The 16,078-nt window shown below is 41.6% G+C and overlaps 5 non-coding genes across 5 annotated transcripts; all 5 read right to left on the reverse strand.

Annotated features, from left to right (window-relative positions):
• Positions 1–1,879: 1,879 nt before the first annotated feature.
• TRNAP-UGG (transfer RNA proline (anticodon UGG)) lies at positions 1,880–1,951 on the reverse strand. Its single transcript has one exon. It is a non-coding gene; the product is annotated as a tRNA-Pro (tRNA).
• Positions 1,952–4,276: 2,325 nt separating this feature from the next.
• Positions 4,277–4,348, reverse strand: TRNAP-UGG (transfer RNA proline (anticodon UGG)). The gene has a single exon. It is a non-coding gene; the product is annotated as a tRNA-Pro (tRNA).
• A 4,369-nt stretch (positions 4,349–8,717) lies between these two features.
• Positions 8,718–8,790, reverse strand: TRNAE-CUC (transfer RNA glutamic acid (anticodon CUC)). Its single transcript has one exon. It is a non-coding gene; the product is annotated as a tRNA-Glu (tRNA).
• A 2,324-nt stretch (positions 8,791–11,114) lies between these two features.
• Positions 11,115–11,187, reverse strand: TRNAV-CAC (transfer RNA valine (anticodon CAC)). The gene has a single exon. It is a non-coding gene; the product is annotated as a tRNA-Val (tRNA).
• Positions 11,188–13,846: 2,659 nt separating this feature from the next.
• Positions 13,847–13,918, reverse strand: TRNAP-UGG (transfer RNA proline (anticodon UGG)). Its single transcript has one exon. It is a non-coding gene; the product is annotated as a tRNA-Pro (tRNA).
• Between the last annotated feature and the right edge of the window lie 2,160 nt (positions 13,919–16,078).

Below are 16,078 nucleotides of genomic sequence, written 5' to 3' on the forward strand. Positions count from 1 at the left end.
CTAACATCATAACATAACTGAGCTGCTAGCAGCAAGCTAACCAATACCTTTCTGAAATGAGAATGACATGTGCTTATCTGCTCAATCAGTGCTCGATCAGGCGAGATTTAGAAAAGGTGGAAAGGGTCCAAGTGGATGCCCCTTCCTTTTTAGGGTGGGTCCTGCTGACTATCATAGGATTGCTTGTAAAAGTGGCCAGGGTCAGAGGAAAAGCTGCCAACACTTCTTAGCGTTCTCTATAGATGCAGCCATTTTCTGTGACTGTAATTTCGGCCTTTTCCCAGAAGTCTCTATTCTGCCTATGCAAATTAACAAAAGCAGTGCTTATTCCTCACTTGCTCAAATGTCCTTCCTGTCCAGAAAGCTCTGATTAAGCATGCTTATTTTCTTTTTCTGGGATATTTTAAATTGTTTCGCTGTCCAGTCTGTGGCAGTAGAAAGCTGCTTATGATGCCAGGTTTTGATGAATCCCCAAGGTACAAGTACAGAGGAATATATCAGTCTCTAGGATATGGAACTTTTAGCTAACACATCACAATATGTGATGCTTGCCAAGAAAACACTACATTCTGGAGCGCTGATGATCAGAACATTCTGCTCCTGAAGGATAGAAAAGACAGCTTGATTGAAATAAAGTCTGTTTATATTGACGCTCTCTCTCTCCCTATATATACATACATGCGTACACACACACACACAGGTATGTCATGCATTTCTTCAGATTTGTTTCAACCATTTACCATTTATTGGAGAATCCCTACTTTTCAAGTGACTGCAAATGAAGTCATCTCTGGCACTTTTTGTGCAAAGTAAGAGACACACATGACACCTTTTTATAAAAGTCATCGGTTTCTTTGTTACTGTGTACTTTCAAAGCATGGGGCTTTCACACGTCAGGTAAACCTGATTACCACTACACAACAAAAGCAGATGCAGCTTTCTTATCTATGTCGTGATAGAACAGTTGTGAATTGAGTAGAAGAAGGGCCCTGATGTGATACTTATTACATGCAGCCTGTAAGATAGTCAAACATGCAGGCTAGGAAGGAAGATGCAAATATCAATGTATTAGAAAAACACCTAAAGGCGAGTGATATGCTTTCATTCATGCATGGCTAGGAAAAATCGCCATACTGTTGCAAACATTCTTACACCACCAACTGGAAATAAATGATTCTGACATTAAACGTAAAGGTGACAATGCATTTGTATCATCACCTTGAGAAGGATCATCTTGGAATTGAGCCGAGGGCCTCTGCACTCAAAGCCAGAAACACTCCACTAAAATAAGATTCCTGTTGGTGCCAACAATTCTCCATGTTAATGCTTGTTCTAGGAGAGCAGTGAACCGATTGCAGGGCTCTTTTGAAAGCAAGGTCTGAGAACCAACAGATACATCCACACGCCGATTACTTTAGTGTTTTGAGAGAATTCCCTTTCTTGGAACGAGATTGCATGAAATAATCTTCAGGGCTTGGACAATTCCATGGCAAAACGGCACCTATCAACATTGTAGCCAACACAATATAACAACTGTTTCTGCCCGGTTTCAAACCGGGGACCTTTCGCGTGTGAGGCAAACGTGATAACCACTACACTACAGAAACAGATACCTACAGTTGATTTTTCTGTAATGAAACTGCTCCGAACTGGCTATTCCATGGGCCTCTGGCTTTAGATTTCTTTCATGCAACCTGCCCGACATCCCTAGCTGAACGCTCGTACATGCCATGCAAGACCAGATGTTTGGTATTAGCTCAGACTGGGCAGGGCTGAAGCATGAGACTCTAGCAAAGAATTATCCACTACTGCAAAGAAAAAATTGATGTTGGTTTTGAAACGCAAACTTCAAAACAACTTGAAAAGAGTACCAAGAAAAGGGCTCGTCCGGGATTTGAACCCGGGACCTCTCGCACCCAAAGCGAGAATCATACCCCTAGACCAACGAGCCCTCAAAATCCTCTTACCTCTCAAAAGCTAATACCGGCTCTAAGCCCGCAATGAAGATCATGCTGGTATCTTTATGATGCTTGGTCTGTGAATACGCATGAAAGTCAGTCTCAACTTACCCTTTCTCAAACGATAGCACTATCATTTACAAGTGTCTCCTTTTATTCCGTCCCAGCTTTGGACACGTCTTACAGGAAGTCAGCCCTTATTTATATATTTCTGCAGTGGCTGAAGCTTAATGAGAAAGAGTAACAAGTTGTTCATAACAACATAAGAAACACATTGTGCATTTTCTCTCAAATACTCCTTCACTTTGTGCCAAAAGAAATACCAAGGTGAATACCTAGGCCACAGATTCAAGCTAAAGATCTTCCTGCTGAATGCAAGGCGCAATAAAAACTGCATATCGCTGGACTAAAGCATTCCTTGCATAGCCTCTAACATCATAACATAACTGAGCTGCTAGCAGCAAGCTAACCAATACCTTTCTGAAATGAGAATGACATGTGCTTATCTGCTCAATCAGTGCTCAATGAGGCTCGATCAGGCGAGATTTAGAAAAGGTGGAAAGGGTCCAAGTGGATGCCCCTTCCTTTTTAGGGTGGGTCCTGCTCACTATCATAGGATTGCTTGTAAAAGTGGCCAGGGTCAGAGGAAAAGCTGCCAACACTTCTTAGCGTTCTCTATAGATGCAGCCATTTTCTGTGACTGTAATTTCGGCCTTTTCCCAGAAGTCTCTATTCTGCCTATGCAAATTAACAAAAGCAGTGCTTATTCCTCACTTGCTCAAATGTCCTTCCTGTCCAGAAAGCTCTGATTAAGCATGCTTATTTTCTTTTTCTGGGATATTTTAAATTGTTTCGCTGTCCAGTCTGTGGCAGTAGAAAGCTGCTTATGATGCCAGGTTTTGATGAATCCCCAAGGTACAAGTACAGAGGAATATATCAGTCTCTAGGATATGGAACTTTTAGCTAACACATCACAATATGTGATGCTTGCCAAGAAAACACTACATTCTGGAGCGCTGATGATCAGAACATTCTGCTCCTGAAGGATAGAAAAGACAGCTTGATTGAAATAAAGTCTGTTTATATTGACGCTCTCTCTCTCCCTATATATACATACATGCGTACACACACACACACAGGTATGTCATGCATTTCTTCAGATTTGTTTCAACCATTTACCATTTATTGGAGAATCCCTACTTTTCAAGTGACTGCAAATGAAGTCATCTCTGGCACTTTTTGTGCAAAGTAAGAGACACACATGACACCTTTTTATAAAAGTCATCGGTTTCTTTGTTACTGTGTACTTTCAAAGCATGGGGCTTTCACACGTCAGGTAAACCTGATTACCACTACACAACAAAAGCAGATGCAGCTTTCTTATCTATGTCGTGATAGAACAGTTGTGAATTGAGTAGAAGAAGGGCCCTGATGTGATACTTATTACATGCAGCCTGTAAGATAGTCAAACATGCAGACTAGGAAGGAAGATGCAAATATCAATGTATTAGAAAAACACCTAAAGGCGAGTGATATGCTTTCATTCATGCATGGCTAGGAAAAATCGCCATACTGTTGCAAACATTCTTACACCACCAACTGGAAATAAATGATTCTGACATTAAACGTAAAGGTGACAATGCATTTGTATCATCACCTTGAGAAGGATCATCTTGGAATTGAGCCGAGGGCCTCTGCACTCAAAGCCAGAAACACTCCACTAAAATAAGATTCCTGTTGGTGCCAACAATTCTCCATGTTAATGCTTGTTCTAGGTGAGCAGTGAACCGATTGCAGGGCTCTTTTGAAAGCAAGGTCTGAGAACCAACAGATACATCCACACGCCGATTACTTTAGTGTTTTGAGAGAATTCCCTTTCTTGGAACGAGATTGCATGAAATAATCTTCAGGGCTTGGACAATTCCATGGCAAAACGGCACCTATCAACATTGTAGCCAACACAATATAACAACTGTTTCTGCCCGGTTTCAAACCGGGGACCTTTCGCGTGTGAGGCAAACGTGATAACCACTACACTACAGAAACAGATACCTACAGTTGATTTTTCTGTAATGAAACTGCTCCGAACTGGCTATTCCATGGGCCTCTGGCTTTAGATTTCTTTCATGCAACCTGCCCGACATCCCTAGCTGAACGCTCGTACATGCCATGCAAGACCAGATGTTTGGTATTAGCTCAGACTGGGCAGGGCTAAAGCATGAGACTCTAGCAAAGAATTATCCACTACTGCAAAGAAAAAATTGATGTTGGTTTTGAAACGCAAACTTCAAAACAACTTGAAAAGAGTACCAAGAAAAGGGCTCGTCCGGGATTTGAACCCGGGACCTCTCGCACCCAAAGCGAGAATCATACCCCTAGACCAACGAGCCCTCAAAATCCTCTTACCTCTCAAAAGCTAATACCGGCTCTAAGCCCGCAATGAAGATCATGCTGGTATCTTTATGATGCTTGGTCTGTGAATACGCATGAAAGTCAGTCTCAACTTACCCTTTCTCAAACGATAGCACTATCATTTACAAGTGTCTCCTTTTATTCCGTCCCAGCTTTGGACACGTCTTACAGGAAGTCAGCCCTTATTTATATATTTCTGCAGTGGCTGAAGCTTAATGAGAAAGAGTAACAAGTTGTTCATAACAACATAAGAAACACATTGTGCATTTTCTCTCAAATACTCCTTCACTTTGTGCCAAAAGAAATACCAAGGTGAATACCTAGGTCACAGATTCAAGCTAAAGATCTTCCTGCTGAATGCAAGGCGCAATAAAAACTGCATATCGCTGGACGAAAGCATTCCTTGCATAGCCTCTAACATCATAACATAACTGAGCTGCTAGCAGCAAGCTAACCAATACCTTTCTGAAATGAGAATGACATGTGCTTATCTGCTCAATCAGTGCTCAATCAGGCTCGATCAGGCGAGATTTAGAAAAGGTGGAAAGGGTCCAAGTGGATGCCCCTTCCTTTTTAGGGTGGGTCCTGCTGACTATCATAGGATTGCTTGTAAAAGTGGCCAGGGTCAGAGGAAAAGCTGCCAACACTTCTTAGCGTTCTCTATAGATGCAGCCATTTTCTGTGACTGTAATTTCGGCCTTTTCCCAGAAGTCTCTATTCTGCCTATGCAAATTAACAAAAGCAGTGCTTATTCCTCACTTGCTCAAATGTCCTTCCTGTCCAGAAAGCTCTGATTAAGCATGCTTATTTTCTTTTTCTGGGATATTTTAAATTGTTTCGCTGTCCAGTCTGTGGCAGTAGAAAGCTGCTTATGATGCCAGGTTTTGATGAATCCCCAAGGTACAAGTACAGAGGAATATATCAGTCTCTAGGATATGGAACTTTTAGCTAACACATCACAATATGTGATGCTTGCCAAGAAAACACTACATTCTGGAGCGCTGATGATCAGAACATTCTGCTCCTGAAGGATAGAAAAGACAGCTTGATTGAAATAAAGTCTGTTTATATTGACGCTCTCTCTCTCCCTATATATACATACATGCGTACACACACACACACAGGTATGTCATGCATTTCTTCAGATTTGTTTCAACCATTTACCATTTATTGGAGAATCCCTACTTTTCAAGTGACTGCAAATGAAGTCATCTCTGGCACTTTTTGTGCAAAGTAAGAGACACACATGACACCTTTTTATAAAAGTCATCGGTTTCTTTGTTACTGTGTACTTTCAAAGCATGGGGCTTTCACACGTCAGGTAAACCTGATTACCACTACACAACAAAAGCAGATGCAGCTTTCTTATCTATGTCGTGATAGAACAGTTGTGAATTGAGTAGAAGAAGGGCCCTGATGTGATACTTATTACATGCAGCCTGTAAGATAGTCAAACATGCAGGCTAGGAAGGAAGATGCAAATATCAATGTATTAGAAAAACACCTAAAGGCGAGTGATATGCTTTCATTCATGCATGGCTAGGAAAAATCGCCATACTGTTGCAAACATTCTTACACCACCAACTGGAAATAAATGATTCTGACATTAAACGTAAAGGTGACAATGCATTTGTATCATCACCTTGAGAAGGATCATCTTGGAATTGAGCCGAGGGCCTCTGCACTCAAAGCCAGAAACACTCCACTAAAATAAGATTCCTGTTGGTGCCAACAATTCTCCATGTTAATGCTTGTTCTAGGTGAGCAGTGAACCGATTGCAGGGCTCTTTTGAAAGCAAGGTCTGAGAACCAACAGATACATCCACACGCCGATTACTTTAGTGTTTTGAGAGAATTCCCTTTCTTGGAACGAGATTGCATGAAATAATCTTCAGGGCTTGGACAATTCCATGGCAAAACGGCACCTATCAACATTGTAGCCAACACAATATAACAACTGTTTCTGCCCGGTTTCAAACCAGGGACCTTTCGCGTGTGAGGCAAACGTGATAACCACTACACTACAGAAACAGATACCTACAGTTGATTTTTCTGTAATGAAACTGCTCCGAACTGGCTATTCCATGGGCCTCTGGCTTTAGATTTCTTTCATGCAACCTGCCCGACATCCCTAGCTGAACGCTCGTACATGCCATGCAAGACCAGATGTTTGGTATTAGCTCAGACTGGGCAGGGCTGAAGCATGAGACTCTAGCAAAGAATTATCCACTACTGCAAAGAAAAAATTGATGTTGGTTTTGAAACGCAAACTTCAAAACAACTTGAAAAGAGTACCAAGAAAAGGGCTCGTCCGGGATTTGAACCCAGGACCTCTCGCACCCAAAGCGAGAATCATACCCCTAGACCAACGAGCCCTCAAAATCCTCTTACCTCTCAAAAGCTAATACCGGCTCTAAGCCCGCAATGAAGATCATGCTGGTATCTTTATGATGCTTGGTCTGTGAATACGCATGAAAGTCAGTCTCAACTTACCCTTTCTCAAACGATAGCACTATCATTTACAAGTGTCTCCTTTTATTCCGTCCCAGCTTTGGACACGTCTTACAGGAAGTCAGCCCTTATTTATATATTTCTGCAGTGGCTGAAGCTTAATGAGAAAGAGTAACAAGTTGTTCATAACAACATAAGAAACACATTGTGCATTTTCTCTCAAATACTCCTTCACTTTGTGCCAAAAGAAATACCAAGGTGAATACCTAGGCCACAGATTCAAGCTAAAGATCTTCCTGCTGAATGCAAGGCGCAATAAAAACTGCATATCGCTGGACTAAAGCATTCCTTGCATAGCCTCTAACATCATAACATAACTGAGCTGCTAGCAGCAAGCTAACCAATACCTTTCTGAAATGAGAATGACATGTGCTTATCTGCTCAATCAGTGCTCAATCAGGCGAGATTTAGAAAAGGTGGAAAGGGTCCAAGTGGATGCCCCTTCCTTTTTAGGGTGGGTCCTGCTGACTATCATAGGATTGCTTGTAAAAGTGGTCAGGGTCAGAGGAAAAGCTGCCAACACTTCTTAGCGTTCTCTATAGATGCAGCCATTTTCTGTGACTGTAATTTCGGCCTTTTCCCAGAACTCTCTATTCTGCCTATGCAAATTAACAAAAGCAGTGCTTATTCCTCACTTGCTCAAAGGTCCTTCCTGTCCAGAAAGCTCTGATTAAGCATGCTTATTTTCTTTTTCTGGGATATTTTAAATTGTTTCGCTGTCCAGTCTGTGGCAGTAGAAAGCTGCTTATGATGCCAGGTTTTGATGAATCCCCAAGGTACAAGTACAGAGGAATATATCAGTCTCTAGGATATGGAACTTTTAGCTAACACATCACAATATGTGATGCTTGCCAAGAAAACACTACATTCTGGAGCGCTGATGATCAGAACATTCTGCTCCTGAAGGATAGAAAAGACAGCTTGATTGAAATAAAGTCTGTTTATATTGACGCTCTCTCTCTCCCTATATATACATACATGCGTACACACACACACACACAGGTATGTCATGCATTTCTTCAGATTTGTTTCAACCATTTACCATTTATTGGAGAATCCCTACTTTTCAAGTGACTGCAAATGAAGTCATCTCTGGCACTTTTTGTGCAAAGTAAGAGACGCACATGACACCTTTTTATAAAAGTCATCGGTTTCTTTGTTACTGTGTACTTTCAAAGCATGGGGCTTTCACACGTCAGGTAAACCTGATTACCACTACACAACAAAAGCAGATGCAGCTTTCTTATCTATGTCGTGATAGAACAGTTGTGAATTGAGTAGAAGAAGGGCCCTGATGTGATACTTATTACATGCAGCCTGTAAGATAGTCAAACATGCAGGCTAGGAAGGAAGATGCAAATATCAATGTATTAGAAAAACACCTAAAGGCGAGTGATATGCTTTCATTCATGCATGGCTAGGAAAAATCGCCATACTGTTGCAAACATTCTTACACCACCAACTGGAAATAAATGATTCTGACATTGAACGTAAAGGTGACAATGCATTTGTATCATCACCTTGAGAAGGATCATCTTGGAATTGAGCCGAGGGCCTCTGCACTCAAAGCCAGAAACACTCCACTAAAATAAGATTCCTGTTGGTGCCAACAATTCTCCATGTTAATGCTTGTTCTAGGTGAGCAGTGAACCGATTGCAGGGCTCTTTTGAAAGCAAGGTCTGAGAACCAACAGATACATCCACACGCCGATTACTTTAGTGTTTTGAGAGAATTCCCTTTCTTGGAACGAGATTGCATGAAATAATCTTCAGGGCTTGGACAATTCCATGGCAAAACGGCACCTATCAACATTGTAGCCAACACAATATAACAACTGTTTCTGCCCGGTTTCGAACCGGGGACCTTTCGCGTGAGAGGCAAACGTGATAACCACTACACTACAGAAACAGATACCTACAGTTGATTTTTCTGTAATGAAACTGCTCCGAACTGGCTATTCCATGGGCCTCTGGCTTTAGATTTCTTTCATGCAACCTGCCCGACATCCCTAGCTGAACGCTCGTACATGCCATGCAAGACCAGATGTTTGGTATTAGCTCAGACTGGGCAGGGCTGAAGCATGAGACTCTAGCAAAGAATTATCCACTACTGCGAAGAAAAAATTGATGTTGGTTTTGAAACGCAAACTTCAAAACAACTTGAAAAGAGTACCAAGAAAAGGGCTTGTCCGGGATTTGAACCCGGGACCTCTCGCACCCAAAGCGAGAATCATACCCCTAGACCAACGAGCCCTCAAAATCCTCTTACCTCTCAAAAGCTAATACCGGCTCTAAGCCCGCAATGAAGATCATGCTGGTATCTTTATGATGCTTGGTCTGTGAATACGCATGAAAGTCAGTCTCAACTTACCCTTTCTCAAACGATAGCACTATCATTTACAAGTGTCTCCTTTTATTCCGTCCCAGCTTTGGACACGTCTTACAGGAAGTCAGCCCTTATTTATATATTTCTGCAGTGGCTGAAGCTTAATGAGAAAGAATAACAAGTTGTTCATAACAACCTAAGAAACACATTGTGCATTTTCTCTCAAATACTCCTTCACTTTGTGCCAAAAGAAATACCAAGGTGAATACCTAGGCCACAGATTCAAGCTAAAGATCTTCCTGGTGAATGCAAGGCGCAATAAAAACTGCATATCGCTGGACTAAAGCATTCCTTGCATAGCCTCTAACATCATAACATAACTGAGCTGCTAGCAGCAAGCTAACCAATACCTTTCTGAAATGAGAATGACATGTGCTTATCTGCTCAATCAGTGCTCAATGAGGCTCGATCAGGCGAGATTTAGAAAAGGTGGAAAGGGTCCAAGTGGATGCCCCTTCCTTTTTAGGGTGGGTCCTGCTGACTATCATAGGATTGCTTGTAAAAGTGGCCAGGGTCAGAGGAAAAGCTGCCAACACTTCTTAGCGTTCTCTATAGATGCAGCCATTTTCTGTGACTGTAATTTCGGCCTTTTCCCAGAAGTCTCTATTCTGCCTATGCAAATTAACAAAAGCAGTGCTTATTCCTCACTTGCTCAAATGTCCTTCCTGTCCAGAAAGCTCTGATTAAGCATGCTTATTTTCTTTTTCTGGGATATTTTAAATTGTTTCGCTGTCCAGTCTGTGGCAGTAGAAAGCTGCTTATGATGCCAGGTTTTGATGAATCCCCAAGGTACAAGTACAGAGGAATATGTCAGTCTCTAGGATATGGAACTTTTAGCTAACACATCACAATATGTGATGCTTGCCAAGAAAACACTACATTCTGGAGCGCTGATGATCAGAACATTCTGCTCCTGAAGGATAGAAAAGACAGCTTGATTGAAATAAAGTCTGTTTATATTGACGCTCTCTCTCTCCCTATATATACATACATGCGTACACACACACACACAGGTATGTCATGCATTTCTTCAGATTTGTTTCAACCATTTACCATTTATTGGAGAATCCCTACTTTTCAAGTGACTGCAAATGAAGTCATCTCTGGCACTTTTTGTGCAAAGTAAGAGACACACATGACACCTTTTTATAAAAGTCATCGGTTTCTTTGTTAATGTGTACTTTCAAAGCATGGGGCTTTCACACGTCAGGTAAACCTGATTACCACTACACAACAAAAGCAGATGCAGCTTTCTTATCTATGTCGTGATAGAACAGTTGTGAATTGAGTAGAAGAAGGGCCCTGATGTGATACTTATTACATGCAGCCTGTAAGATAGTCAAACATGCAGGCTAGGAAGGAAGATGCAAATATCAATGTATTAGAAAAACACCTAAAGGCGAGTGATATGCTTTCATTCATGCATGGCTAGGAAAAATCGCCATACTGTTGCAAACATTCTTACACCACCAACTGGAAATAAATGATTCTGACATTAAACGTAAAGGTGACAATGCATTTGTATCATCACCTTGAGAAGGATAATCTTGGAATTGAGCCGAGGGCCTCTGCACTCAAAGCCAGAAACACTCCACTAAAATAAGATTCCTGTTGGTGCCAACAATTCTCCATGTTAATGCTTGTTCTAGGTGAGCAGTGAACCGATTGCAGGGCTCTTTTGAAGGCAAGGTCTGAGAACCAACAGATACATCCACACGCTGATTACTTTAGTGTTTTGAGAGAATTCCCTTTCTTGGAACGAGATTGCATGAAATAATCTTCAGGGCTTGGACAATTCCATGGCAAAACAGCACCTATCAACATTGTAGCCAACACAATATAACAACTGTTTCTGCCCGGTTTCGAACCGGGGACCTTTCGCGTGTGAGGCGAACGTGATAACCACTACACTACAGAAACAGATACCTACAGTTGATTTTTCTGTAATGAAACTGCTCCGAACTGGCTATTCCATGGGCCTCTGGCTTTAGATTTCTTTCATGCAACCTGCCCGACATCCCTAGCTGAACGCTCGTACATGCCATGCAAGACCAGATGTTTGGTATTAGCTCAGACTGGGCAGGGCTGAAGCATGAGACTCTAGCAAAGAATTATCCACTACTGCAAAGAAAAAATTGATGTTGGTTTTGAAACGCAAACTTCAAAACAACTTGAAAAGAATACCAAGAAAAGAGCTCGTCCGGGATTTGAACCCGGGACCTCTCGCACCCAAAGCGAGAATCATACCCCTAGACCAACGAGCCCTCAAAATCCTCTTACCTCTCAAAAGCTAATACCGGCTCTAAGCCCGCAATGAAGATCATGCTGGTATCTTTATGATGCTTGGTCTGTGAATACGCATGAAAGTCAGTCTCAACTTACCCTTTCTCAAACGATAGCACTATCATTTACAAGTGTCTCCTTTTATTCCGTCCCAGCTTTGGACACGTCTTACAGGAAGTCAGCCCTTATTTATATATTTCTGCAGTGGCTGAAGCTTAATGAGAAAGAGTAACAAGTTGTTCATAACAACATAAGAAACACATTGTGCATTTTCTCTCAAATACTCCTTCACTTTGTGCCAAAAAAAATACCAAGGTGAATACCTAGGCCACAGATTCAAGCTAAAGATCTTCCTGCTGAATGCAAGGCGCAATAAAAACTGCATATCGCTGGACTAAAGCATTCCTTGCATAGCCTCTAACATCATAACATAACTGAGCTGCTAGCAGCAAGCTAACCAATACCTTTCTGAAATGAAAATGACATGTGCTTATCTGCTCAATCAGTGCTCGATCAGGAGAGATTTAGAAAAGGTGGAAAGGGTCCAAGTGGATGCCCCTTCCTTTTTAGGGTGGGTCCTGCTGACTATCATAGGATTGCTTGTAAAAGTGGCCAGGGTCAGAGGAAAAGTTGCCAACACTTCTTAGCGTTCTCTATAGATGCAGCCATTTTCTGTGACTGTAATTTCGGCCTTTTCCCAGAAGTCTCTATTCTGCCTATGCAAATTAACAAAAGCAGTGCTTATTCCTCACTTGCTCAAATGTCCTTCCTGTCCAGAAAGCTCTGATTAAGCATGCTTATTTTCTTTTTCTGGGATATTTTAAATTGTTTCGCTGTCCAGTCTGTGGCAGTAGAAAGCTGCTTATGATGCCAGGTTTTGATGAATCCCCAAGGTACAAGTACAGAGGAATATATCAGTCTCTAGGATATGGAACTTTTAGCTAACACATCACAATATGTGATGCTTGCCAAGAAAACACTACATTCTGGAGCGCTGATGATCAGAACATTCTGCTCCTGAAGGATAGAAAAGACAGCTTGATTGAAATAAAGTCTGTTTATATTGACGCTCTCTCTCTCCCTATATATACATACATGCGTACACACACACACACAGGTATGTCATGCATTTCTTCAGATTTGTTTCAACCATTTACCATTTATTGGAGAATCCCTACTTTTCAAGTGACTGCAAATGAAGTCATCTCTGGCACTTTTTGTGCAAAGTAAGAGACACACATGACACCTTTTTATAAAAGTCATCGGTTTCTTTGTTACTGTGTACTTTCAAAGCATGGGGCTTTCACACGTCAGGTAAACCTGATTACCACTACACAACAAAAGCAGATGCAGCTTTCTTATCTATGTCGTGATAGAACAGTTGTGAATTGAGTAGAAGAAGGGCCCTGATGTGATACTTATTACATGCAGCCTGTAAGATAGTCAAACATGCAGGCTAGGAAGGAAGATGCAAATATCAATGTATTAGAAAAACACCTAAAGGCGAGTGATATGCTTTCATTCATGCATGGCTAGGAAAAATCGCCATACTGTTGCAAACATTCTTACACCACCAACTGGAAATAAATGATTCTGACATTAAACGTAAAGGTGACAATGCATTTGTATCATCACCTTGAGAAGGATCATCTTGGAATTGAGCCGAGGGCCTCTGCACTCAAAGCCAGAAACACTCCACTAAAATAAGATTCCTGTTGGTGCCAACAATTCTCCATGTTAATGCTTGTTCTAGGTGAGCAGTGAACCGATTGCAGGGCTCTTTTGAAAGCAAGGTCTGAGAACCAACAGATACATCCACACGCCGATTACTTTAGTGTTTTGAGAGAATTCCCTTTCTTGGAACGAGATTGCATGAAATAATCTTCAGGGCTTGGACAATTCCATGGCAAAACGGCACCTATCAACATTGTAGCCAACACAATATAACAACTGTTTCTGCCCGGTTTCAAACCGGGGACCTTTCGCGTGTGAGGCAAACGTGATAACCACTACACTACAGAAACAGATACCTACAGTTGATTTTTCTGTAATGAAACTGCTCCGAACTGGCTATTCCATGGGCCTCTGGCTTTAGATTTCTTTCATGCAACCTGCCCGACATCCCTAGCTGAACGCTCGTACATGCCATGCAAGACCAGATGTTTGGTATTAGCTCAGACTGGGCAGGGCTAAAGCATGAGACTCTAGCAAAGAATTATCCACTACTGCAAAGAAAAAATTGATGTTGGTTTTGAAACGCAAACTTCAAAACAACTTGAAAAGAGTACCAAGAAAAGGGCTCGTCCGGGATTTGAACCCGGGACCTCTCGCACCCAAAGCGAGAATCATACCCCTAGACCAACGAGCCCTCAAAATCCTCTTACCTCTCAAAAGCTAATACCGGCTCTAAGCCCGCAATGAAGATCATGCTGGTATCTTTATGATGCTTGGTCTGTGAATACGCATGAAAGTCAGTCTCAACTTACCCTTTCTCAAACGATAGCACTATCATTTACAAGTGTCTCCTTTTATTCCGTCCCAGCTTTGGACACGTCTTACAGGAAGTCAGCCCTTATTTATATATTTCTGCAGTGGCTGAAGCTTAATGAGAAAGAGTAACAAGTTGTTCATAACAACATAAGAAACACATTGTGCATTTTCTCTCAAATACTCCTTCACTTTGTGCCAAAAGAAATACCAAGGTGAATACCTAGGTCACAGATTCAAGCTAAAGATCTTCCTGCTGAATGCAAGGCGCAATAAAAACTGCATATCGCTGGACGAAAGCATTCCTTGCATAGCCTCTAACATCATAACATAACTGAGCTGCTAGCAGCAAGCTAACCAATACCTTTCTGAAATGAGAATGACATGTGCTTATCTGCTCAATCAGTGCTCAATCAGGCTCGATCAGGCGAGATTTAGAAAAGGTGGAAAGGGTCCAAGTGGATGCCCCTTCCTTTTTAGGGTGGGTCCTGCTGACTATCATAGGATTGCTTGTAAAAGTGGCCAGGGTCAGAGGAAAAGCTGCCAACACTTCTTAGCGTTCTCTATAGATGCAGCCATTTTCTGTGACTGTAATTTCGGCCTTTTCCCAGAAGTCTCTATTCTGCCTATGCAAATTAACAAAAGCAGTGCTTATTCCTCACTTGCTCAAATGTCCTTCCTGTCCAGAAAGCTCTGATTAAGCATGCTTATTTTCTTTTTCTGGGATATTTTAAATTGTTTCGCTGTCCAGTCTGTGGCAGTAGAAAGCTGCTTATGATGCCAGGTTTTGATGAATCCCCAAGGTACAAGTACAGAGGAATATATCAGTCTCTAGGATATGGAACTTTTAGCTAACACATCACAATATGTGATGCTTGCCAAGAAAACACTACATTCTGGAGCGCTGATGATCAGAACATTCTGCTCCTGAAGGATAGAAAAGACAGCTTGATTGAAATAAAGTCTGTTTATATTGACGCTCTCTCTCTCCCTATATATACATACATGCGTACACACACACACACAGGTATGTCATGCATTTCTTCAGATTTGTTTCAACCATTTACCATTTATTGGAGAATCCCTACTTTTCAAGTGACTGCAAATGAAGTCATCTCTGGCACTTTTTGTGCAAAGTAAGAGACACACATGACACCTTTTTATAAAAGTCATCGGTTTCTTTGTTACTGTGTACTTTCAAAGCATGGGGCTTTCACACGTCAGGTAAACCTGATTACCACTACACAACAAAAGCAGATGCAGCTTTCTTATCTATGTCGTGATAGAACAGTTGTGAATTGAGTAGAAGAAGGGCCCTGATGTGATACTTATTACATGCAGCCTGTAAGATAGTCAAACATGCAGGCTAGGAAGGAAGATGCAAATATCAATGTATTAGAAAAACACCTAAAGGCGAGTGATATGCTTTCATTCATGCATGGCTAGGAAAAATCGCCATACTGTTGCAAACATTCTTACACCACCAACTGGAAATAAATGATTCTGACATTAAACGTAAAGGTGACAATGCATTTGTATCATCACCTTGAGAAGGATCATCTTGGAATTGAGCCGAGGGCCTCTGCACTCAAAGCCAGAAACACTCCACTAAAATAAGATTCCTGTTGGTGCCAACAATTCTCCATGTTAATGCTTGTTCTAGGTGAGCAGTGAACCGATTGCAGGGCTCTTTTGAAAGCAAGGTCTGAGAACCAACAGATACATCCACACGCCGATTACTTTAGTGTTTTGAGAGAATTCCCTTTCTTGGAACGAGATTGCATGAAATAATCTTCAGGGCTTGGACAATTCCATGGCAAAACGGCACCTATCAACATTGTAGCCAACACAATATAACAACTGTTTCTGCCCGGTTTCAAACCAGGGACCTTTCGCGTGTGAGGCAAACGTGATAACCACTACACTACAGAAACAGATACTTACAGTTGATTTTTCTGTAATGAAACTGCTCCGAACTGGCTATTCCATGGGCCTCTGGCTTTAGATTTCTTTCATGCAACCTGCCCGACATCCCTAGCTG

This window comes from Triturus cristatus, chromosome 8 (genome assembly GCF_964204655.1).
Source record: "Triturus cristatus chromosome 8, aTriCri1.1, whole genome shotgun sequence".
NCBI lineage: Eukaryota > Metazoa > Chordata > Amphibia > Caudata > Salamandridae > Triturus > Triturus cristatus.